The sequence below is a fragment of the Gopherus evgoodei genome, chromosome 10 (genome assembly GCF_007399415.2).
Source record: "Gopherus evgoodei ecotype Sinaloan lineage chromosome 10, rGopEvg1_v1.p, whole genome shotgun sequence".
Taxonomy (NCBI): Eukaryota; Metazoa; Chordata; order Testudines; family Testudinidae; genus Gopherus; species Gopherus evgoodei.
In genome coordinates this window covers 36,092,397-36,117,157 of record NC_044331.1, presented here as the reverse complement: position 1 = coordinate 36,117,157, position 24,761 = coordinate 36,092,397, and the positions used below count along the sequence as shown (strand labels likewise).

The 24,761-nt window shown below is 41.3% G+C and overlaps 2 protein-coding genes across 11 annotated transcripts in view; one reads left to right on the top strand and one right to left on the bottom strand.

The window, feature by feature from the left end:
- Positions 1-6,510, bottom strand: part of TMEM266 (transmembrane protein 266) — a 127,019-nt gene extending 120,509 nt beyond the window's left edge. Inside the window, exon 1 of one of the 2 annotated variants that reach the window (XM_030577969.1) lies at positions 6,429-6,510. The gene's annotated coding sequence lies outside the window, so the exon portion shown is untranslated. The remainder of the gene's footprint in view (positions 1-6,428) is intronic. The other variant, XM_030577970.1, reaches the window with a different exon arrangement.
- A 109-nt stretch (positions 6,511-6,619) lies between these two features.
- NRG4 (neuregulin 4) overlaps positions 6,620-24,761 on the top strand; it is a 54,428-nt gene continuing 36,286 nt past the window's right edge. The window contains exons 1-4 of one of the 9 annotated variants that reach the window (XM_030577977.1): positions 6,662-6,708; positions 14,066-14,165; positions 21,596-21,689; positions 23,639-23,713. The gene's annotated coding sequence lies outside the window, so the exon portion shown is untranslated. Of the gene's footprint in view, positions 6,815-14,065; positions 14,166-15,414; positions 15,485-21,204; positions 21,318-21,595; positions 21,690-23,334; positions 23,446-23,638; positions 23,714-24,761 lie in introns of those variants that run through there. The other 8 variants (XM_030577975.1, XM_030577973.1, XM_030577976.1 and 5 more) reach the window with 8 other exon arrangements.

The following is a 24,761-nucleotide window of genomic DNA, read 5'->3' as shown; positions in this document are numbered from 1 at the left end:
GTAATTAGTCTGTAGCTCAAGTAACAGGTAAGTGTTGTAAGTTTAAGGTTAAAATCCTGCTGATAATATTTTATTGGGAGAATTGTTACAGTTGCACATAGTAGAATGTTTTCTCTTTTCTGTTAGTTGTTGCTTGGAATTTCTGAGGTTTTTCTATGTTACAAGACTGCTATTTTGCCTGAAAAGTCAAGTTCTTAAAAATTAGGAAATTCCAGATTAAAGGTTGCCCATGCATCTTTAAATCTGCATTATGATACAGTATTTAATTATGATTACAATTTTTTCCACAGGACAACCCCCCACACACATACACCTCATTCTGTGTAAAGGATGTACACACAAGGGGGTGAATTAAAGTTGCACAGACAATCTTAATCTGGCATTTCCTAACTTTTGAAAGCTTGACTTCACAACCTAAAGTTCCCTTAACATAGTTTTTTAATGTAATTATATTTGTACACAGTGCCATAGATGTACATGGTACTTTATAAAGCAAGGAAAAACATGGTACTGGCCCTGAAAAGCTCACAATCTAAATGATCATAGTATAAGGGAAAAGATAAAATGGAAGTGGGACAGAGGGAGAAATTTTTACAGTGGAAACATTACAGTTTTGAATAAACCAAGGAATAAGCAGATGTTCCATAAAGAATTCTTTAGAAATTGAATCACCTCCATATGCTTCTCAAGTATACGTAACAGATTCTGCCTCTGCTTAAATTCATGCACCACCAATGATTTTGCTGGGATTACACGGGTGTAACTGAGGTCTGATTTGGACCCTATAACTAAATTAAGTATTAAACTCTATTACATCATTCTCATCAAGCCAACTCCAAGCACAGCATATAGCTTGAGTAACTGGGTCTTCAAGGACAGAGACTGTGAAGGAATCCGCCCATTACCTCTTGTGCAACTTCAGGGCCTGCTGTACCCTGTAACCACCTTGCTCATTGATTCCCTCAAGGGCAAGGGCCTGTGCAGCCAAAGGGTGGCACAGGGCAAGTTTAGCACTACAATAACAACAAGCATAACACCAAAAAATATAAAGCTGGAATTTCACAAAATACATTAAAGTGGAGCTAAACTGATAAGCAACTCTAAAAGTATCGGTGAAGTTTTGTATTTATTCTGGCTTGGTGATAGTCAGATCAATTTTAGAAGTCAAAAGAACAAACTTTCTGTATTGCTCCACTGCAGACTCGGGGCCTGCTCCTGTACCCATTGAAGCTAATGGGAGTTTTGCCTGTGGTTTCCATGGGAGCAGGCACTCAATCTAGGATTCAAAATAAATAAATAAATAAATCTAGTATTTTCTTCCTCTTATATAACCACTAGCAATCAAGATTCTGCAAATAGAACTTAGCTGACACTTTTGATGATAACACATGTGGCAGAAGAGACCCCAGCTCACTTTCCCATGGCTATAGTAGCTCTGCAGCATTAACAAAGATGAAACTTTTTGTCTGTAAAGTAACCGAGTCCTCCAGGAAGCAGATGGGCAGAGTAAGGTGGCATCCTTACACTGAACTCCATTCACTACCCCTTTAAAGAGGTAAGAGTACACTGTACTCCTGTACAGTGTTTACACTATGGAGCACGATTAGAATAACTGCTTTTTCTGCATTCAGGTAGGGCAGGAAATTTAAACACATGCAGATGCTGGAACATGTAGACTTTTGCCTTCTGGTAAAGAGGCTGGACTTCTGCTGGTACGGCAGTCTAACTTTTCCCACTTTTGCTTTGGATATACTAAAACACAAAAGCCATTAACCATCCCTGAAATTTGCTACCTCCACTCCCTTTAATAAAAGAAGTCCATACAAAGGGAAGCTCAGAGCTCCTTCACCATACATTAGCACAGAGACAATCTGAGAGGAAACAAGTATCCAGCACCCAGCCAACCAGGGATGCAAGAAAATTGCCATTAGCCATCACAGCAGAAATAGCCATGTGGCACAACGAGAATGGTGGTGGTGAGTACTGAACTGCATAAACCCCCATAGCTTTCCAGTTGTGCCCCTCTAAAACAGCTATATCATCATCCACACACTCATACATTGGGACAGACATAGTGCCTATGGAAACAGTTAACTCTACACCCTATGTTGCATCCAGAATATCTGTCACAAATCACAGGCAGTGTTGTACCTGTATTGGTCTCAGGATATTAGAGAGACAAGGTGGGTGAAGTAAAGAGAGACAAGCTTTCAAGCTTATACAGTGCTCTTCTTCAGGTCTGGAAAATTTACTCAGAGTGTCACAGCTGGATTTATGGCTTATTACAACAATCTATAACCCTCTTAACTGCCCCTTTTGTTCCCCCGTTTTATTTTTTGCCCCTATGACTGGAGAGGTGTTAATTGGCCACTGCACCTTGAATGGTCCCTTTAAATATGTAACTACTTACGCTAAACAATCTGTTCCACCTTGTACTTAACTGTGACCCTCTGAGTTCATTGCCCAGATCCAAAGAAGAGCTCTGTGTAAGCTGGAAAGCTTGTCTCTCTCACTAACCAAAGTTGGTCCAATAAAAGATATTACCTCACCCAGCCACAGACATTTCAACTGAGCTCTAGGCTATTCATTGCACACACACACTGCAAGCATAGCCCCATGCATGGTAGATCAAGGTAGATCCCTGCTTAGCTGACCTTTGTCATGCCCTTACTAACATCCCCTGTCCGCATACAGCCCTGTTATATTTTAGTTCTAAGACAGAAATAATTGCTCACTCTTAATACACCTTTCTTTTGTGTAGAATTTGGAGTAGTTGCCCATCAGGCTAGCCGTAAACTTTCTTGTCTGACCCAGACTTCCTCATCCTTTGACAGAGAAACATACCACACTGTGTACAGGGTCTGCATAGTTAATTCTGCAACTCAGTGAGAAAAATGAACATGAAGTTACTACAATTTGTTCAGAGATATGTCGGAGTCAGTGAGCATATGCACTGCCTCAGGCACGCAGGCACTTTACTCACTGAATTGGACCTGCAGTCATTTTTCTGACCATCAGCCCACTGTAATGCTGCCCAGGACACAGCGTGTTCAAAGCAGCATGCGCTAGTTTCCTGTTCTGAACCTTTCATAAGAGAGGGAGAAGCATTCCTTTCCTTTTCTGCACAAAGTACACTGTCTCGCAACAGTTCACAAGCTCAAGGTAACAATTATTTAATGCCAACATCTCATCTCTCAACAAAAGACTCTATATGTCAATACCGAACAGCTGTTGTCTAATTTGTGTGGAATAGCTCTAGTGTGCTCATACTACATTAATGAACTTTTTACAAGTATTCTGACATACCTGATCTGCAGGAATGTACAGTATCTGCACAAGAACTAGAAGAACCATACAGTACCAGTATAATCTCAGTTCAATCCTTTACAGATAATACAATTTTTACAATATATTAAGCAAAAATCATAAACAAAATCTTGCCATATTTGTAAATATCAATTAATGGTCACAACAAACAAAATAATAAAACAACACTGGTTTTCACTTCAATGGATACAAGCACGAGAATCTTCAGATTAAAACTACCACAGAATGCTTAGCCCAGTCCTGTTGCGCTTTTTCAGCAAACATAGCCGGCAATATATGGCAATGCACCTCACAATATATTACACACTCTGGATTTAATATAGAAGATGTGTTTGTGTGTATGTGTGGGTACATTTGTATTACATACTATACACACTTGTGTTATACCTGTTACATATGAAATCTTTTGTACCTACAAGCAAATGTGGCTCAAGGGGTGTGCACTCAGTCTGTTGTTCAGCCAAGTGATCGTCTGTTATCAAATATGCATGTACAGTATACAGAAATTTACATCAAACCACATTTACCAGTCCCTTTATATGTGGACAATAGGACAACAAACTGAAATAGTGATTCATGTTAACTTAGGAACCTCATTAAATTAAGTTAATGTGACATGCTATGACATCTTATGTTTGCACATGGATCTCCAATGTTTACTGATTTCATCCCTATACATGTGTGTAATGAAAAAAAAAGACTTAATTCTGTGCTACATAACTATGCAGCAGATTACAGAGGAAAAACTAAAAATTTTCCTGATTAAAAAAAAAAGAGTCCTTATGGATTTGGCCTTCAAAAACTATTGCTGGTCTTCTTGCTGTGATGTGATACCATGCTAATGTAGGTCAGAACCTTGTTGACAAGAGTCACAGTATAATTTTATGGATTTACAGCATTTAGAATGAAGGCATCATTCAAGAAGCATCATCCTGAAGAAATCATACAAAAGATGGATTTGGGGGGGCGGAGTGGGGAGAGAAATGCATTAATGCCCCCAGGCTCCTGGGATTCTTTATACTTATATCTGGGGATGAATATGGTATAAAGTGATTCCCAAGGCCTCTTTCTAGGATCAAGTATGTAATTATTAATCATGTACCTGCTAAAGTGTTGCTAATTACTTGTATCCTTGTGAAAGATCCAGTAATGTAGACCAGGACTAGCAAGGTACAACTAAGCAATGATGGAAAACAATTTTTCTGGTTTTACAGCTACTGACAAATCACAGAATTGGAAAACTCATCAGCAACTAAGAACTGGATCAAATCCTAGGCAACCCTCCACATACTTCGTACAACTCCACACCAGCCAGAGCTTATATCTTTTTTGTTTAGCTTTTCTTTCTTAAACACAAGAAGTTCAGTATCTTCTTTTTCATTAAGTACAAATATTTCGGAGTCAATTTTCCCTCATCTATTTATATTTATTAATAAATTAGTGATGCACTTAATAGAAATAATGAGTGGAGAAAGGCATCTAAGACACGACCTGCACCAGGGGCAATTACAAAAAGGGTAGTGCCTACACAATATACTATTTATATACACCATCTACAGGGAATCACGAGTATCCCTGTTGTATTAAGGGCACTGCCACATATACTAGTATAGGAATCCACAGTCCACCTGTTATTTGCATGGTGGGTGCTATGCTGCCGTGTCTTACCTCCAGAACCCAGGGCACATTTATTACACTGAAAGGAGAGGATGGACTGACACGTAACCTGCTTTAGGAACTCCTCAGCATACCAGTTTTGTATATTTATCCTTGGGACAGGAAAGACAGATAGATCACAAGGCACCTTGCTATAGGAACTCCACAGAAATCCCAATATGTAGGGAAGGCAGTACATTGCCATGCACCATGCCATTGGGTGCCCACAGCTCGTTCCATTGGGATGGATGGTTTTTGAAGGATGACCTGACCTGCTCCAGCACATAGCAACTTTACACCCTGTAAAATAAAGGGGGCTGGAAAAGAGCAATATTCTGTGCTAAAGCCTGCTTTATGGTGGGGGGGTGGGGGAAGGGGGGGGCAATTCCTTGCCATAGAAAATCATATAGGATCATAAGACCATACCCTGCCATGAGGATCCCACAGACCATTACATGTGAAATGCCCTGCTGCCTGCCATAAGGACTTCACAGCCCTAGTCTATGGGGGATGCCTTGCTGCCAGCCACACAGCCCTTTTATATGGGGGATGCCCAGCTCCATACCACAGAAACTTCACAGGCCTGGTCTATGGGGGATGCCCTGCTTCCAGCCATACAGCCCCAATCAGCCCTGTTATATGGAGGAATGACTTGCTCCCTGCCACAGGGACCTGCACAGCCCTGTTATATGGGGGATGCCCAACTCCCAGCCATATAAACCTGCTATACAGACCCGTTATATGGGGGATACCTTGCTCCCTTCGATACAGATCCAAATAGCCCCATTATATGGGGGATGCCCTGCTCCCTGCCATAAGGACTTCACAGTCCTGGTCTATAGGGGATGCCCAGCTCCCAGCCATATTGCCCCAATCAGCCCTGTTATATGGAGGATACCCTGCTCCCTGTCATACAGACCTGCTATACTGTCCCGTTATGTGGGGGATGCCCTGCTCCCTTCGATACAGACCCGCACAGCCCCATTATATAGGGGTTGCCCTGCTACCTGCCACACAGCCCCGGACAGCCCCTTATATGGGGGATGCCCTGCTACCTGCTATAGAGACCCACACAGTCCTGTTATATGGGGGATGCCCTGCTCTTCCCACAGGGACCCACACAGTCCCTTTAAATGGGGGATGCCTTGCTCCCTGCCATACAAACGCACACAGTCCCGTTACATGGGGGATGCCCTGCTCCCTGCCACACAGACCCGCACAGTCCCGTTAAATGCGGGATGCCCTGCTCTCTGCCATACTGACCGCACAGCCCGCTATGTGGGGGATGCCCTGCTCCGGCAGAGGCCGAAGGTGGTTTGCACGGCTATGGGTATATTATGGAGGGGGGGGGGTCCCCAGCGCCTCCCACTGCGGGTGGGACTGGGCACGTGTGCAAACCCTGTCCTGCGGGAGTGCTGGGGGAGGCGGGGTCGGGAGACACATACCTGATGCCCGGAATCCTGACATCCCGCTCCGCTCTGCAGCTGCAGCAGCTCCCGGGATCAAGCTGGCGCGCGCTCTCCAGAGATCGGGGTTCCAACGCGCGCGCACTCTAGCTCGCTGTGGCGCGTGCACGTCCCCTGTCCTCCTCCTCGCTCGCTCTCTGGCGCGCTCCCTTTCTTCTGGGTCGCCTAGGAAACAACCGGCTGTGGCAGCTCAGTTCGTCTCGGGGCGCACGCTCAGCGTCACGTGGGTCATGCAGGCCCAATGGAGACGACGGACTGCGTAAGGCTCGTAGTACTACGGTAGGGGGACAGGGAGGAAGGAAGGCAGGAGCCCCTGTCTCAGGAGGGGGGACCCTTGAGGAAAGGCCTCACCACCCAAGGATGGGGTAAGGGAGGGGTGCCTGAGGAGAGCGGGCTCCTGACGTATGACTCCACCCTCTCGTGAGGGCTAGGAGTGGCTTCTGAGAGACGCTCTCTTCGCCTTAGGGGGGGAGGGGAGGAGCTACTGCGGAGAGGAACCCCCCCGCCTAGATTGGGGGAGAGGAGGAACTGTTGAGGAAAGACCCCCCCCCGCCTAGATTGGGGGAGAGGAGGAACTGTTGAGGAGAGACCCCCCCCCACCTCGCCTAGATTGGGGGAGAGGAGGAACTGTTGAGGAGAGACCCCCCCTCCCCGCCTAGATTGGGGGAGAGGAGGAACTGTTGAGGAGAGACCCCCCCCCCGCCTAGATTGGGGGAGAGGAGGAACTGTTGAGGAAAGACCCCCCCCGCCTAGATTGGGGGAGAGGAGGAACTGTTGAGGAGAGACCCCCCCCCCTCCCGCCTAGATTGGGGGAGAGGAGGAACTGTTGAGGAGAGACCCCCCCCCTCCCGCCTAGATTGGGGGAGAGGAGGAACTGTTGAGGAGAGACCCCCCCTCCCGCCTAGATTGGGGGAGAGGAGGAACTGTTGAGGAAAGACCCCCCCCCCGCCTAGATTGAGGGAGAGGAGGAACTGTTGAGGAGAGACACCCCCCCGCCTAGATTGGGGGAGAGGAGGAACTGTTGAGGAAAGACCCCCCCCGCCTAGATTGGGGGAGAGGAGGAACTGTTGAGAGACCCCTCCCCGCCTAGATTGGGGGAGAGGAGGAACTGTTCAGGAGAGGCCCTCCCCCACCGCCCTAGATTGGGGGGAGGAGCTATTAAAACCTCCTCCTCCTGCATTGGGGAGGGGAGAGAAGAGCTGTTGAGGAGAGACCCTCCTTTTGTCCTACATTGTGCGAGGGGAGGAGCTATTGATGTGGGAACCCCAACTTAGAGTGGGGGAGGGGAGTCACGAGGAGCATCCTATCCCTAAAATGGGGCCCTGCACTGAGGTGTTGCTCTGGGGTAGGGGCAGGAAGGACAGGTGTGTACTAACCTGGCAACTAGGGTGACCAGATGTCCCAATTTTATAGGGACAGTCTGGATTTTTGGGTCTTCTTCTTATATAGGCTCCTATTACCCCCCACCTCCTGTCCTGATTTTTCACATTTGCTGTCTGGTCACCCTACTGGCAACTGAGCCTGGGATTTGTTGCTCCCAAGGAGGTTGGCTGTTAGTGCACGGTAAGGTGCAAAGTTGCCTTATTTGGTCCTCCCCACATGAGGATGGAGGCACCTCTGTGGCTTCCTGGTTCTATTTGCTACCACATCTTTAATATGCAGGGGGAGATGTGAGACATCACCATCCTGAATTTGCCCCAAGCAGCACCACAGCAAAATACCAAAGTCCCCACCACATCATGGTCTTTCTCAAGTCCCGTATTTCAAGAATAGGGCTGCAAGGTTGTACTCAAGGGAAAAATCAGGACCATTTGTCAAATTCTGGAATTACCTGAAACCTGCGTCCAATTGCCAGGGATAAAGAGCTCATTGTGTTCCAATGTAATCCAAAATCCATCATGGTCAGAATGGCATGTTGCCACTAAAAACTCTTGTCCCCTGGAGCTGTGATGCTTGGATTAATCATCATCTTCTGGGGGCGTCATCTTTTCTGTGCAGTTGGACCAAGATGGAGCATTGCATGTTGGTATTTGTCTTTTCAGCAGGCTATGTTATTCAAGTCAGTATAGTGTTTTGGACTTGGGAGCCATCATCTCTGCAGACTGAGCTGGTTGATTATGAAGACAAATGTTTGCATGCTGGACCCCATAATTTTCACAGGCTACATTTCTAGAATAAAAATGGATGCTAGAATCGTTGCATGTTAGGACTTGTCATATATAGGAATTGTACCTTCATACCAAAGATGAAGATTGCAACAATCTACACTGTCAATGCAAATTAAATTTAGTCCTGGGGCTCCTGGCATGTTGCTAATGTAGTCCTCAATTGAGCAATGTTTGGGCCCTGCTAGTGTAGTGCCAAGACTTCCCTAATTTTGCTTTTACGATAAAGGTTTCTCCCCCCGCCCCTTACTAAAGTTCTACTTGCTTATATGTACACCAGGACAATTACATAATCACAAAGAGAGTGAGCAGCTGCAAGATTACATGAGGCAGACTAGAGATTATATTGATTCAGCAGATTGTCCTATCTGAGAAAGATTACACCAGGAGAGTAAATAATATCCATTTATTGGAGTAAGTGCCAGTCAAGTAGAACAAATTAATCGAAAATTAAATGCAAAAAATAAACATCAAAATAAGGTTAAGAGCCTGTTTTAAACTGACAAAATTCAGGGAATTAAGACTAAAAGCCAGTTTTTAGCACTTCCCTCCCACAAGCCTAGCTATTATAGAGGTTTCTAGACAATTATTTTGTGTTTGGATTGTGCTTAGTTTATAAAAACTAGTTACTTGAAGCACCCAGTGACCACATTTTAAAATTAAAGTTTTACAACATATTTTTCAGTATCTCAAAAGTGATATGGACCTATTATTTTATCAAATAACCACTGGCCAAATTGGTTATTAATATACCAATTTCTAATAAGAATGGTCTTGAGATGTGATGTTTCGATCTGAACCTCAACTTTACTAAAAAATTGAAGGAGAGGTAGAACTGGGATTCTGGTAGAGGAATATCTATAACTCGGAGTTATGAATATAAAAAATAATGCCACATTGGGAACCTTAAAATTTTATTACACTTAAACTGATTTTTAAAAGTACACATTTAAACAAAAGTGTGTTTGGGGATGAGGTTCTATGAGAGTGAGATCTGAGATTATTGTAGAGAAGAAATTAAATGTATGAGCACAGAGGGTGACTTGTGGGGGGTTTGGGGTGTGTATTTATACCAGTTTCTATCTAAAACTGATTAACTAATAATTCCCCTTGCATAGGCCCACGATCTGATTGTGGAGCGCTACATGAAATACCAGAAATTACATACCCCTGTATGTATCTGACAGATTTGCAGCATCCTCACCTCACAAGTGAAGCTGCGCTGAGTAACAGAATCTTCAGACACATAAATCAGGAAAAGTTTAATACCTATTAGACCTGTGCTTGAAGCTTCATTACCCACTAGCTGCTTATATATCCATGTATGAAATTGGTCTACGTGGGGCAAACTTTATGAGCACAGTATAGTCCATGTACTTAGAGGAGTAAACAATGTTTGTACATGGGCCTCTTCACGATACAGTTAAATAGGAAATCCCTGCCTACTGTACATGTGATTTTACACATCTGCCAGCTAACTCAAAGATTAAAATACAAAATCAAGTATTTAAATAATGGGACAAATTCTGTTCTCGTTTACACTTGTGCAAGCCCTCTGAGCTCAGAGGGGTTGCACAAGTGTAATTTAGGGCAGAATTTAGTTCTGTATGTGTGCAGTTGATACTCGGAGGGAACACAAGTTCATTACTTACCTATTGTAATTTTTCACTGGTGGCAGATAGAATGCATAATTTTCCTAAGCAGTCCTCTTGTATTTTGTGGGGCTTTAATTTATGGTAGATGTGCAAAGTGTAGGAAGGGTGCCTATAAATATTTTTTATAAATTTGAAGGACATTTTAATAAAATTGAGTAATCTCAGTATAAGTTAATGCAAAGTATTAATATGTTAGACATTCTTTTTTTTTTTTAAGATATGGCGTGAGAAACAGAAGTGGAAATTACACATGCATAATATGACTGAAGACTTTACCATGCCTATCATTTAATGAAAGGCATGGCAAATTAAAAAAACAATAAAACTTAGAACTTTGGCTGTGGTGGGTCACAACTGAGAAACTTGCTTGTGATATGTCTTTCATTTAATTGGAAGGCATGTCACAAAATACTACAGTCTTGCAAATATCCATTAGTCAGATAAATACAAAGTTCAGCCCTGTATACTTGCATTATTTAAAGGACATCCAAAACATTTAGGGATTTAGATAAATGAAGAGTGCTCCATTATATTGGGTTATGTTACAGCTTGTCCTTTGGTTAGATAGGGTATACCTATACAAAGTGCACAGTGCTGAGCTATATGTAATTAGCCATTACATAGGATTAACTAGGATGAAAAAAAGAGGGACAAATATCTGACACTGTACAACTGAGAGTAAGGTCTTGTCTATACTATCACAGTAAGTCGACCTAAGTTACACTACTCCAGTTATGTGAATAATGTAACTAGAGTTGCCATAGCTTACTGTTATGTCTACACCATGTTGCGTCAATTGGAGACGCTTTCCCGTTGGCTTCCTTTACTCTTCTCGGAGTGGTGGATTACTGGAGTCAACCGGAGAGCGCTCTCCCATCAACATCCGCTGCATCGATTGCAGCAGCACTGAGCTACTGGTAAGTGTAGACAAGCCCTAAGTAGTAAGATGTTCTTGAGATTTAAGAAGATTAGTAGTTTGGAAGATACCTTTTGTGAGCCTTTCATGACATTTTATGCTTGATAACTTGGTCCTTGGTAAGGACCATCATTGTTTTCTGGTGCTCTTGGCTATAATATTTAGTTACCAGATTAACAGCTATGACACTGATATTGAGTCAGTCTTCGTATAAGTAGCTCTCTTGCTGATATCCAAGGCCAGTCCTTCCACTGTTTCTTCAAGGAGTTTCCACATCAATTACAATTTGGACCCAATCGTTCTAGGATTGCAAGAGATATCTCTTTTATCCATTATGCATCCATTGGATTTTACTCTCTATACTGTGAAACCATAGTTTTGCTGAAGGACATAGAACCAATTTTAATTTCAGCTCCTAATTGTGTAAATATTTACAAGCATGGCAGGATGTAGTTTTGTTAAGAGTTTATCAAATGGGACTGTGCCCTTCAATTTCAGATCATGCCAAAACTTTCCATCCCTCTTCAGAAATCCTATTAATTGTACACTGCTATTGGATGAGGTCCAATATCTTCTGGAAATGGAGACCAAAGCATAGGTGCTGGTGCCATGGCCTTATTGCAACTCTAAAAAGTACAATCCTTGTTCTAAATTCTCAAGATTGATTTGGGCCCTCAACCTTCAAGATGCATAATTCCTCATCTTAATAAGGCAGAAGCACAGGAAGTAACTCAGGTTAAATGTTTTCTACTTAATACTATAAGGTTCAGAGAGGGAATTTTATATTTGTTCCTATAGCTTGTAAAGTATTGATTAGATGGCCCTTTTTATTTTTGTATAATGTAAATAAATAAAAGAATATTAAATAAAATGTATGGAAGTCAGTCTTAGTGACATTCAGGTTCCAATATTTCTAAAGGCTTCCTAGAATTTGAGGAAGGTATTAGCTTGTCTCTCACAACAAAAGTATCTAGATTCCTAGCAAGGGATTTAGATTCATTTTTTTAGATTCATTGAGTCCAATCTCAAAAACTAGATTTCAAGGCAGTTGCCCTGTGAGGTACTACCCAGAAAATATGTATTACAAGTAAACATGTTGGGGTTGAAGGCCGTCTAACTTGCCTTTTGTGCTTTTCTTTTTCTATTTAGAAGGAAGGCAGTGAGAGTTCTTACAAACAACACTCTGTGGCAATGGTTTATTTGAACAGATGGAGATCCCAGCCCCCTGTGTTGTGACAACAAGTCACGCATCACTTTTGTGTAATTGGTACATTCATAACAGGGCAATATCTTCAACTTGCATTTTGGCATGAGAGAACATGCTAGCAGTTAAGGATTACAATATGATATCAACACTCTTAAAGGATTCTATAGCTAATTCCCTTTTTTGTTTCTAAACCAGAGGAGGTCATCCATATGTGGTTCTCTTTGCAATGAGTGAGAATACAAAATGTGCAATATTTTACTCCATGGCATCCATAGCCACAATTTAGTGTCAAATAAGTTTGTTACACTGGGGAAGAAAATGCACGTTCTTCACCTTTTCCTCTCTTAGCAAAATTCCAAAAAGATTGAGCAAGAAAGGACCAGGGAGATTCTGGTTGCCCCATCTGGGATTTACCATATGTGATTCCTAGTTCTGTTAGCCCAGTCCAAGGACAACAAGCCCTTTGTTCTCTTCCTGAGCCCAGGCCTCTTGCCTCAGCAGGAAGATCAAATTCTTCACTCAGACTGGAAATGTTCTTCATCTGTTGGCCTGATTACTTGATTGTAATCCTCTGGGAAAGTCAGAGCTATGAATGTGGAATCACAGAAATCTTCTGCTAGATGGCCGCATATCCATTAGTGGAAATAGTTAAGGATTTGAAGAGAGTAAAGATACCACTCCAGTATCTTTCCCTTTTACCAGTCATTTTAGGATTTTCTTTGTCCTACATGGATACAGGATTTTATTGGGATAAAACCAAAAGGTATTTGTGCCATATTTACATGCATCTGTGCAAGGGAACCAAGTCTTTTGTCATCTTTAGAAAACAATATATTAAAGGCTTTATGAACATCTCCATTCACAAGCTTAATCTACGAATCCATGGAATTGAAATCTTGGTTTTGACAAGCATATGGAGGCTACTTTTGAGCTTCTTGGTATTTGCTTGTACTTGCATATGTGTTGTGACTACTGCATCTTTTAAGAGAGTTTCAGAACTGCACACTTTGATGGCAGGTCCTCTTTATAACACATTTTTCATAAAAATGAAATAGTCTTAACATCCCATCCCTAGTTCTTGACTGTTGGGTCTTGAATTTTCATTTAAATCACACAGCTTCTTTGCTAGTATTTTCTGGAAGCCTTCTGATATTCTGGGCTGAGCTCAGTTGTGTACCTGGGATGTTAAGAGAGTTATTGGTTATTACCTTGACATGACAAAACCTTTAAGTAGTCCTTAAGATTGTTTCTGGCTTTTGGTAAAAAATAAGAAGGGCCAATCCATATCAGTCAAGAGGTGATCTAAATGGATCAAAATGCTGTGTTGAGATATGCTTTGTGCTTGCTGAAGCTACTGTACAAAAAGCAGAACTGAAATCCCTTTCTGCTGCAAAAACTACAGCATCTGTTCATTATGTGACAATTGTTGAAATATGCAGAACTGCTATCTGGAATTTTATTTCTTTATAAAGCATCATTCTCTTGATAATACCTCCAGGTCATATTGGTAGCTTCACCTGGAAAAGTATTGTTTGTCACTTTTTAATTAGTTATACTCCTGAGCCCTCCTTCTGAGTATTGCCACTGCTAGCAGGTCACACAGTGTAGAGACTTCCCCCGCTGCCCCAAGCATACGGACTCTGCAGATCCTGATTGAACCTCCTCTGTTTCAGAGATTTGAAAGATGTGCTCTGAGTTAGAAGAACTGAGGGAGCCACCAACGTGTTGTGACCATGAAAAAAGCTCATGCAATCCTAGAATGTATCCAGCAAGGTATTTCCAGTAGAGATAGGGATGCGTTATTACCATTGACAAAGCACTGGTGAGAATTCATCTGGAAAATTGTGTGCAATTCTGGTCTCCCATGTTTAAGAAAGATTAATTCAAACTGGAACAAGCACAGAGAAGGGCTACTTGGATGATCAGAGAAACAGAAAACCTTCCTTACAAGAGGAGACTTAAGGAGCTTGACTTCTTTAGCCTAACAAAACAAAGCATATGGGGAGATATGACTGTTCTTTATCAATACATCAGAAGGATAAACACCAAGGGAGGGAGAGAAGTTATTTAAGTTGGGGTCAATTTTGGTATAAAAACAAATGGATATAAACTGGACATCGATAAATTTATGCTTGAAATTAGATGAAGGTTTCTAACCATCAGAGGAGTAAAGTTCTGTAACAGCCTTCCAATGGGAGTGTGTTTATGTGTGTGGGGGAACCAAAATACTTGATATGGTTTAAGACTGAGCTTGATGAGTTTACAAAATGGATGGTATGATGAGATTGCCTAGAATGGCATATGGCCCATCTGCAGTGGGCGGGATAGCTCAGTGGTTTGAGCATTGGCCTACTAAACTGTGTGTTGTGAGCTCAATCCTTGAGGGGGCCATTAGGGATCTGGGGCAGCAAAAAAAAAAATAAAAATTGTCAGGGACAGTACTTGGTCCTGTTAGAGAAGACAGTACTGGACTCAATGACCTTTCATGGTCCCAACATAGAATTCTTTCCTAGGTATCTGGCTGGTGGGTCTCATGCTCAGGCAGTAGCTGGTTGGCATATTTGGTGTCAGGAGGGAATTCCCTTCCCAGATCAGATGGGCAGAGAGGTGGGGGGGGGCATGTTTCACCTTCCTCTGCACCATAGGGCACAGCTCACTGGCTGGTTTGAACTACAGTAAATGGTGGATTCTATGTTGCTGGAAGTTTTTGAATCAAGATTTGAGGATTTCAGTAACTCAGCTGAAGGTTATGGGCCTATTGCAGGAGTAGGTGGGTGAAGTTCTGTAGCCTGCAATGTGCAGGAGGTCATCCGAGGTTATCATGATGGTCCCATCTGACCTTCGTGTCTGAGAGACTCATCTGATCTCTTTTTGCCTTTTCTTCCCAGTATAAAGGCAGCCAGGGGGACCTGATCAAGAAGGTTCCTCTTTCTTGTACATAGATTGATTCCCTGATGGTGCAACTTCTAGAGGTTCTTGTTGTGTCAGGGACTTAGCTGTTGCTTGTCCTTTCTCTTGGATGTTAAGACATTCATTGGCGGTCTGCTGATGGTCCTTCCACCATAAAAGTCAAGAATTCAGTTTTGGGACAGGTACGAACAACACAGATATATGCAGGTATACGCAGGTACATGCAGTAGTATCACCATCTGCGAGCAAAGGTGATCATTGAGGCACAATCACAAGGTCTGTTCAAGACTAAAGTAGATTAACTCTTGCACCCTAATCCAGCAAATTACTCATGTGGGCAATTTTCTGCAGGCACATTGAGCTATATTGAGATCTGTGTGTGTGAGTAAGAGAGAGATCAACTAAATAAAACAGTGGTTAGATACAGAATGAAGATAAGTGCATTGAAAGAATTTCTTTAGAAGAACAAGTCTAGAGTAAAAATCTTTTTGAAAAGTAGTTACTATGCATGCACCACCGTCACTTGTAAACATAGGATGCCTGCCACTTACTTTTTAAAAGTATAAATGACACCTTACAAGTTACCAGTATGAAAATGTCTACTTTAAAAATTTAGTCATTGTTCTTAGTTGCAGGAATGCAAAATCAATAGTTATAAAATGTCTGTCGTGTTTTGTCAACTTGGTAGAGACAAGAACTGAAGTTTTTCATATTTCCACCTGCAAAAATACTGCCACGCCAAAAATAACTTCTTCAACCCAAAAGATATTTGCATTCCCACACACCCTCACACAAATACTCAAACATTTCTGATATGTAGACCAGCTTGTTTATTATAACCTACAAAACCTCATACCTGTTATATGACTAAAATGTATTTGTACTCACATGGATCATCTTCAGTGCCTTCTGGTTCACCTTTAATCGTGGGATTCATTTCTTCCATCTTTGTTGTAAGTCTAGACTTAATCCAGGTCAAAAGTTATTGCTCTGTCAGAAACAACAGCACATGTATAAACTGCCACATCTGTCAGATTGTCTTGGTAGCTGTCTTCAACACTCAGTGCTAGGTCTTTCTATATAGAGCAGTGCATCTTTGACTATTGTGTCTGCGCTCTTCACTAGCTCTTCATTTGTGGATTATGTTTTTCTTAGTTCTTCTTTTGGCAGAATAGCTGCTTCTCTTTGGGCCAATTGGCCGGGCACGGTGCCTAGCGATATGGTGATGGACAACATATTACTAAGATATTCTTTTCATATTCCACCCTAGCAGTGAAGTAATCATTTGCTCCACAGTAGCAGCTGAGAGTTGTGATAGGGCACAGAAACATATTTTGCAAAATTCAAAACCACCACCAAGTCATCTATTCACTGCCAAATTATTTTAATTTCACCAAAAGCATGTCAGATGCTAGATCCTATCTACAAATTGTTGCAATAAATATCAGTCAGGTATCTGCATGGCACAGGTCCATTTGCTGAATTATTTCAGCAACATTCCAAACATTTAGCTGTTCCTCTGCACTCTTTCCGTGTCAGTTCCATGTGCCTGTACCTCCCCAATATGATTTCTTTGGCAACATTTTCCTTTTATTCAATTTACAATTCAATGTCACTGATATTGGATCCAGCCACATGTAGCTTTATAACTTGCTGGTTCCCTCTCCCACCAAATATGGCTGACATATGAAGAAGGAGAAGAGATGGGGAGTGAAAAATATCCCATGAGGCCTTGTTCTTCTCTAAAGACTACATTCACAGTTGGTAGCGCAACTGAGAAGAAGGCTGGATTATTGCTTTAAGACATAGCCTCATGGCAGGCAATTCTCAATGGCATTTGTGCATGTGGTAGGCACTTTGCCTCTGGAAGTGCTAGGGGAAAGCACAAAACATCCATTGCTTAATCCTGTTACAGACAAGTGTATGCTACCCCCTCTCTGCTGTCCAATGCTCAGGGGAACAGAGACTGAGCACTGGCCTCACATCACTCCCTCTTCTTTGGAGAGTCTAAAATTGACTGATCACCCTGGGCCTGTGGCCAATGTAATTTGGGGTAAGTTTCTATGTGTGGGGTAAAAAAGGAAGAAATAGTTCTCTGATAAATTCATTTTTAAAAGGCATATGTTTGAAGATGCTTAGATGTTTGGAACATGAGACTAAGACTTGGGGAGATGGATTAGTAGGCAAAATGCAGGTACAGCAAAGTAAATAAAACTATCACATGGCTATGCATATACATAAATACATTTCACTTGTATGTTAACTGCCTTATATATGAGATTGTTGCTTACTTTACATAAATTATAAGAGCAATAAAATAGAAGACATTATTTGTTATTAATATAGCTGTCATGAGTATTTCCATAGGAGTTCAGCATGGATTAATGTGAGGAAGCATTTTAAATTCTTTATCCCTTAGACCAAGAATTTTAGATGTCCTTCATATAGAATAAGTTAGTATTCCAAAGGTTAAAAAGAACAGTGGGACAAATTCTGCAGCCCCTACTTGGGTCATAATCCCACTCCCATTGAGGAAGATGGCAAAACTCCTATTAAATTCAATCCTACTTTCTTGACCATCAGCCATAACTCAGACTAAACTCCTATTGACCTCAATGGGAGTTTTGTCTGAGTAAAGACTAAAGGATTTGCCACAGAGACAATATATTATTTAAAAGTTTTACAGTTGTCACTTGTACTGTCTGAACCCTAGTTTTCAGAAGTGATAATAATCTGCTGCCAAAGAAAAATGCCTTAAATGCTATAGGGCATTATCTGCAGGAGAAAAGAACCCTTTCTAGTAAAACCAGACTGAAATCAGTTCATGTCATCTTGAGGGTGGGGGAGGAGGAATTACAAATGATGGTCATTGATGGGTTACTGTTGCAAACATATTCAAGTAGAGTGAAGCCTCCCCCCCCCTTTAAAAAAAGTTTTGAGAAAACTATAGTAAAAACATAAACCAAGTTGTATATACAAAAATACACCATCACAAAACATTTGAGACTTTATTAATTATCCGGCTCTAGGAAAGAACACCTTAGCATGAGTAAGAGGGGAAGCCAAAGGGTAACCAGTGTCAGCTCTTTAATTTTGGGGGCAGTTCTATGCTGAGGTGTAGCTCGTGTAGATAAAAGCAGCCTAGGGGTTCTTTCTGTGAAGGTTCTTCAGGGTTTTCATTGGTGAAGGAAGAGGGAACAATAACACTTTTTCATCCAAACCCCCTTCTTGATCCTATTCCTGCACTCAGATCATGAAACTTACAATGGGGATTCTGTACAGAATGAGTGACACCTTTTCAGAAGCATCTCACTTCCTGCGGCTGGGAACTGCTGGATGTCTGAATCTTCTGCTGACAGAAGCAGAAATGATATGGCTCACTGGCAGGGCAATCTGGCTGCAGAGGCTTTCCTGGCTGTTGCAGTAGCCTGTAAGATCTTCTTTATGGGTAGTTCTATGTATCATTTTTGCATATTCCTTAACTTTTGTAAAAAGACCTCCAAGTCTCACCACTGGCTCTCTCTTCTGTGCCACATCAAATACAGCTTCTGGTTCTTACTTTTAAGGCCTTTCATAATTTAGCTCTGCCCAGCTTATCCATTCTTATATCTTATCACACTCTTCCTGTCCCTTCCACTCAACCAACATTGCCAACTTCCATTGCTCATTTATTTCACAAGCTCCTCCATGCTGCTTCTTATGCACAGAACACCATAGAATCATAGGACTGGAAGGGACCTTGAGAGGTCATCTAGTCCAGTCCCCTGCACTTATTTCCATTTAGGCCACAAATCTGCCCACTTTCAAATACTTTAAGACCTATTTTACTGTAATGCCTATAGAAAACTGCTAATTTATAACTGGTAAGTGAATGGACAGTAGAGGACTTATACAAAAAAGATACAATATTGTATCTTAAATTTACTGTTTAAAATTAGTTCATTCAAAAGCACCTAGCTGTGTGTATATCTGGCCTAAGAACCTGAGTTTATGTATTAATGTTTTTTTTGTCTCACTTGCTTCAAATTGATTTTTACAATCACTTGTGTCTTTTAAATAGACAGTACGTTTTTGGGAAAACGGACCATCTTTTACTTTGTTTTTTTACAATATACAAACAGGTGATTGGACTAAATACAAGGACAACATGGTGAAATTCTATAGGAGGTCACACTAGATGATCTAATAGTATGTTCTGGCCTTAAAAGTCTGTGAATACATAGCATGTTGTGGCCCCAATTCTGAGTGGCGCCTCTAGATACTACCATAATAAAAATAACAGCAAGTATTTGAAAACTCATATTAGAAAAGCTATTTCAGTAATTTATCTGTCATCTTTAGGGACTTTTGTGGAGATTGTTTTTAAAAAGTGTGTGGTGAGCAAAGCAACACAAAAGTATGGAATATATGTAGTGTTGCAGTTAATTTAATTCCTTTTTAAAAATCTTTCTGCACAAGCAAGTTCTCTAATTTCCTGTCCTCTTGGGATGAAGCAAGTCACAGATGTACAGAATAGCTGGCAATTTAATAATTTAAAAATATAAATTTAAGCTCAAGTACACAGGAAATTAGTAGTATAAAAGATTAATTGTTAGTAAGCGTGCAGGGGGTAATGCAAACAAGATCATTTAGAGACAGATCATAGTGCTCTGAGCAAAGGGCTCCTCCCAATCTTCAGTCACAGAAAGAGGCATTCTCATATATGGGCTGCAGTCGCAACTGTAGGGTGAACAAGCACTGGACAAAATCCACTGCTTCTCTGTTATGCAGCTTTGTGGATTAGTGGATCCAACCTGTGCAGAAACTCACTGGCTTTTCCCAAACCATAGTCCCAACAAATCCACCCTGTACTCCAGAGCAGAGAACTGTTGCAGAGTGCACAGTGAGCCCACCCACAGAAATGATCACCCACCATGAAGCAAAATCCCAGCTTTCCACTCTGTTTAGGGCCTTGTGCTTCTGCATAAGAGAATATATACACATTCAATATATACCTCACAGACTCCAGTTCTGCAAAGCTTTTATGCACGTGCTTAAGTCCCGTTGACTTAAATGTTTACATACTTTGTGGAATTGAGGCTATTGTTATTAACAGATCTAATTAAATTTGATGGATTACAGAATTCCAAACAATATAGCTGACATTAAAGACATATCAAATGGAACCTTCAGATAATAGAAGAGGCAAAAATATAAGTATAGCATTATGTTCTGCTGACATTAGAATTTTTTAATCTAATCCCTGTGAGGAGGTGGAGTACGTGCAGCGCTGGGAGAGCTCTCTCCCAGTGTTGGCGCTGCGACTACACTCACACTTCAAAGCGCTGCCATGGCAGCGCTCCCGCAGCAGTGCTTTGAAGTTTTGAGTGTAGCCAAGCCCTTAGATGCAGCAATGCTCAGACTTGCACCGCCTAAATTGCAGATGTCTAGAAAAATCACAAAGCCTGGGTCAAGTGCTCAGGCTTCCTGTACAATGGAAGTTTGGCACATAAGTCTGGACTGGAGGGAGGCAATTATTTCTGCTTGGAATTCTCAGCGGTGAATAGGCTGACCAGACAGCAAGTGTGAAAAATCAGGACGGGGCTGGGGGGTAATAGGAACCTATATAAGAAAAAGACCAAAAATCGGGACTGTCCCTATAGAATCGGGACGTCTGGTCACCCTAGCGGTGAACCCTCTCTTAGAATTAGGTGTCTACGGTGTGTCTTGGAAAAAGGGAGGGGGAGCTGGATCATAACTTTTAGCCCAGTTAGGGTACTCACCTGAGATGATGAGAGTCACCTCTCTCCCCTCCCCCCCCCCCCGTTCAAGTGTCCTCTGGACACTAATTTCTAGGGGCTCTAATTTCAATTTTGATCCGATTCAGAAACATATGGAATAGTACCTTCTTATTTTAAAACAGAAAGTGGAGTCAGAAGCTGAGATATACCTGGGCAAAATTCATCCCTGATGTAACCCTAACAACTTCAACAGTATTACACCAGGGATGTATTGGGCTCTCTAAGTTTAATGGAGGTAAGATAAAAGTTACAGGTCATAAAGTGAACTAGTTGAAATTTGTGTGTGGGAGGGTGTGTGAATCCATTTCCCACCAATTAGTTGTAGCATTAAGATATATTGTATTTGGTAGAATGGAAAAAATAAAACAGATGGGAAATATGTTTTGGTAAAGAAGTTACACTTTTCATAAAGATTTCAATTAGGGTGGGGTCAGGGAGTTTAAATCATATGCCTAAAGTTGGTATTATCAACAATCATGTAAGTGTTGAAATAAATTCATATTTTCCCCTTAGCTGAATAAAGTTACTTTTGGTAAAGAGGCTTCTTCCATGGCATGAATCCTCACTTGCTTCCAGGAGCCAAAGCTTAAAGAAGAAAAAGCCTGAGGTAAGTTACTATTTTGTTACAAAAAGAACAGGAGTACTTGTGGCACCTTAGAGACTAACAAATTTATTTGAGCATAAGCTTTTGTGGGCTACAGCCGATTTCAACGGATGGGCTGTAGCCCACAAAGGCTTATGCTCAAATAAATTTGTTAGTCTCTAAAGTGCCACAAGTACTCCTGTTCTTTTTGCGGATACAGACTAACATGGCTGCTACTCTGAAACCTGTTTTGTTACAGTGGCTGGTGCATGGAGATAGTTATTTTAAACTTGTTGCTTTGTGCTGGAAATAAGAATTATGATAGAATAAGACTAGATAGAGGTTTGTTGGACTGATTCCCCACTGTCTCACACCCTATCTAGTCATTTACACCTGTGTAATTTGAATGTAAAACTACAAGCAAATCAAAATTCTTCATTCATTTTAGTTTACACCTAGTTTGCACAGATGTAATTGACTACACAAGGACCAGGCATTGGAAATTCAGTTTCTGATATGTTGGACTAGTATATAGGTTTGATAGTGGCAGTGGGGAAATTTGTTATAACAGAGTTAACCGGGTTCAATTATTTATTGGATGTCTAAAAAGTAATGGATTATGGGACAAAGTGTAGCAGATTGGAGAAAGCTAATTTGTTTGAGATTAAGTGGGGCATTTTTTGTTCCATGTTTATATTAAGAACATATATATCTTAAAGAACAAATGTTTTCAGTACAAACATCTGGATAAGATATGCTTTTAAACCAGGAGTGGCCAACCTGTGGCTCCAGAGCCACATGCGGCTGTTCAGAAGTTAATATGCGGCTCCTTGTATAGGCACCAACTCCAGGGCTGGAGCTACAGGTACCAACTTTCCAATGTGCCAGGGGATGCTCACTGCTCAACCCCTGGCTCTGCCACAGGCCCTGTCCCCACTCCACCCCTTTCCACCCCATCCCTGAGCCTGTTGTGCCCTTGCTCCTCCCCCTCCCTCCCAGAGCCTCCTGCATGCCACAAAACAGCTGATCGGGAGGTGCGGGGAGGGAGGGGAAGGCGTTGGTTGGTGGGGCTGCTGGTGGGTGGGAGGCGCTGGGAGCGGTGGGTGGGGGAAGCTGATGGAGGGCTGCTGACTTATTACTGTGGCTCTTTTTGGCAATGTACATTGGTAAATTCTGGCTCCTTCTCAGGCTCAGGTTGGCTACCCCTGCTTTAAACAATGCTTAGGCAAGCTATCACAGTAAAGAGGAGGTTGCAGCTAATTAAACCTGGTGAAGCAGTTAGTGTAAAGTTAGGTCATGTATCTTATTTAAACTGATTGGGAATGAGAGCTCTTAGGTATTTCACAGGAGTGGAACATTTTAAAAAGAGGAACGCTATCGTTTATGGGATAAAAGTTAAAAGTTTTCTGATTTGTTTAAATTTACCTTGTAACCAGATACTTGGCTACAATGTATTCTTTTTATGTTGCAATTTGGACACTGCTTTGGAATTCAGCCAAATATCACCTACAATACAGCACTTGTTTATAATCAAGGATCTGCTAGGATTACAGTTGTGAAAATGTGAGAAATCTTTTGTGAGCACAGAGGGGCGTTTCCCCAGCCCATACTTGGCCTCTGTGTACGCCTTTGTCTTTTTCTCAACCTCACCCACATTGCACTGTGCACACACATAAATCTTCAGCTTTTTAACAGCAGGTATACAATGCAAACCTTGGGTTCTGCTGAACATACCACATCTCCAAGATAATGTGTTTGTTGTAAACATTTTAGTTTTGAGGTAAGTTATCTTTGAGATTTTTTTGTTTGTTTTGTGCCATGTACTACTTTTAACTCTATTTTGTTATGTGCACTTACAGTGGATAAAGTTGTATGTATGTGTGAGAGCCAAAGAGGAGGACTTCCCTTTGGGTGGAGACCTTGTATTACATCTTTGTAATGTAGGGAGTTGCCATTTTAGATTTCTCTTGTAGGGTCAGGACACTTAAAAGAGTAAAGAAGTGATTTAAGTTCCTGTGAGGAACAGACTTATCTACTTACATTATACAGTAAGTACAAATCCTTTTAATCTTTTGAAACAAGCTTCTATATAAACTTGTTTTGTACAACTAGAGAGGTTCAGGCAGAAGCATTTCTTTCTAGTAATGCTTCTAAATTCTTTCTTTTGCTATTTAACTGGAAAAAATCTTTTAAATGCTGGGAGGAAGGAAGTACCTTGGATGGATGATGCAAAGAGGAGTAAACACTGCATCTTCTTTAAAGGTGATGTAGCGGCTATTGTCCTCTGGTGGCATTGTGATCTTACTGGTGGTGGTACTTCTCCATATTTCTCCTAACCTGTGGCTATATGCTGCCACAATTAATTTATTCTTGCATGTTCTATTTTTAGTGGTTTACTATACAGTATGATATGTGAATTAAAGCAAAATAAATTCAGAAATAGGAAACTATTCTGCCATACCAGACCAGTCCAATTCAACAATGCATCCTCTCTGACAGTGGCCACAACTAGATGTTTTAGAATAAGGTACAGGAAATCCTACAGTGGACAATTAGGGAATAAACTTCCCAAAAAGGAAGTTTTTTTCCTAGCTGTCTCTGGTAGTGGTTGGTTTGTGTCTTAATGTAGAAGAATTTATATCCCTTATAAAAAATTATCCTCTGTAATCCATGTATTACTAATACTTTTTTGAATGTTATTAAACTCAGTTTCTAATTTAATTTTACAATCAGACAAAATAGAAAACAAACAACAAAACCAAGAATTGTGAGACAGTAAGTTTCACATACTAGTAAATTGCAAAAATGGGGCCCAATCCTGCAGCAAAACTTAATTTGACTTCAGAATCATGACTGGCTTTTTTATGTGCACTGGAATTTATAAAGCAACAGAGTTTAATCAGATATCAATGTAGGTAATAGTGTAGATTTTCTAAAAGCATTAAGCACTGTAAATCCTGAATTACTACATTCTCTTTCAGGAGGAATTCCTCTGCAGAACTGTTTTTCAATGTTTTCATTATTCAAACAAGTCTTAAGGTGTATCTGCTTTATCAGTAGCACTGTCCCATAAAGGTTTATGGGATTTGACTCTAT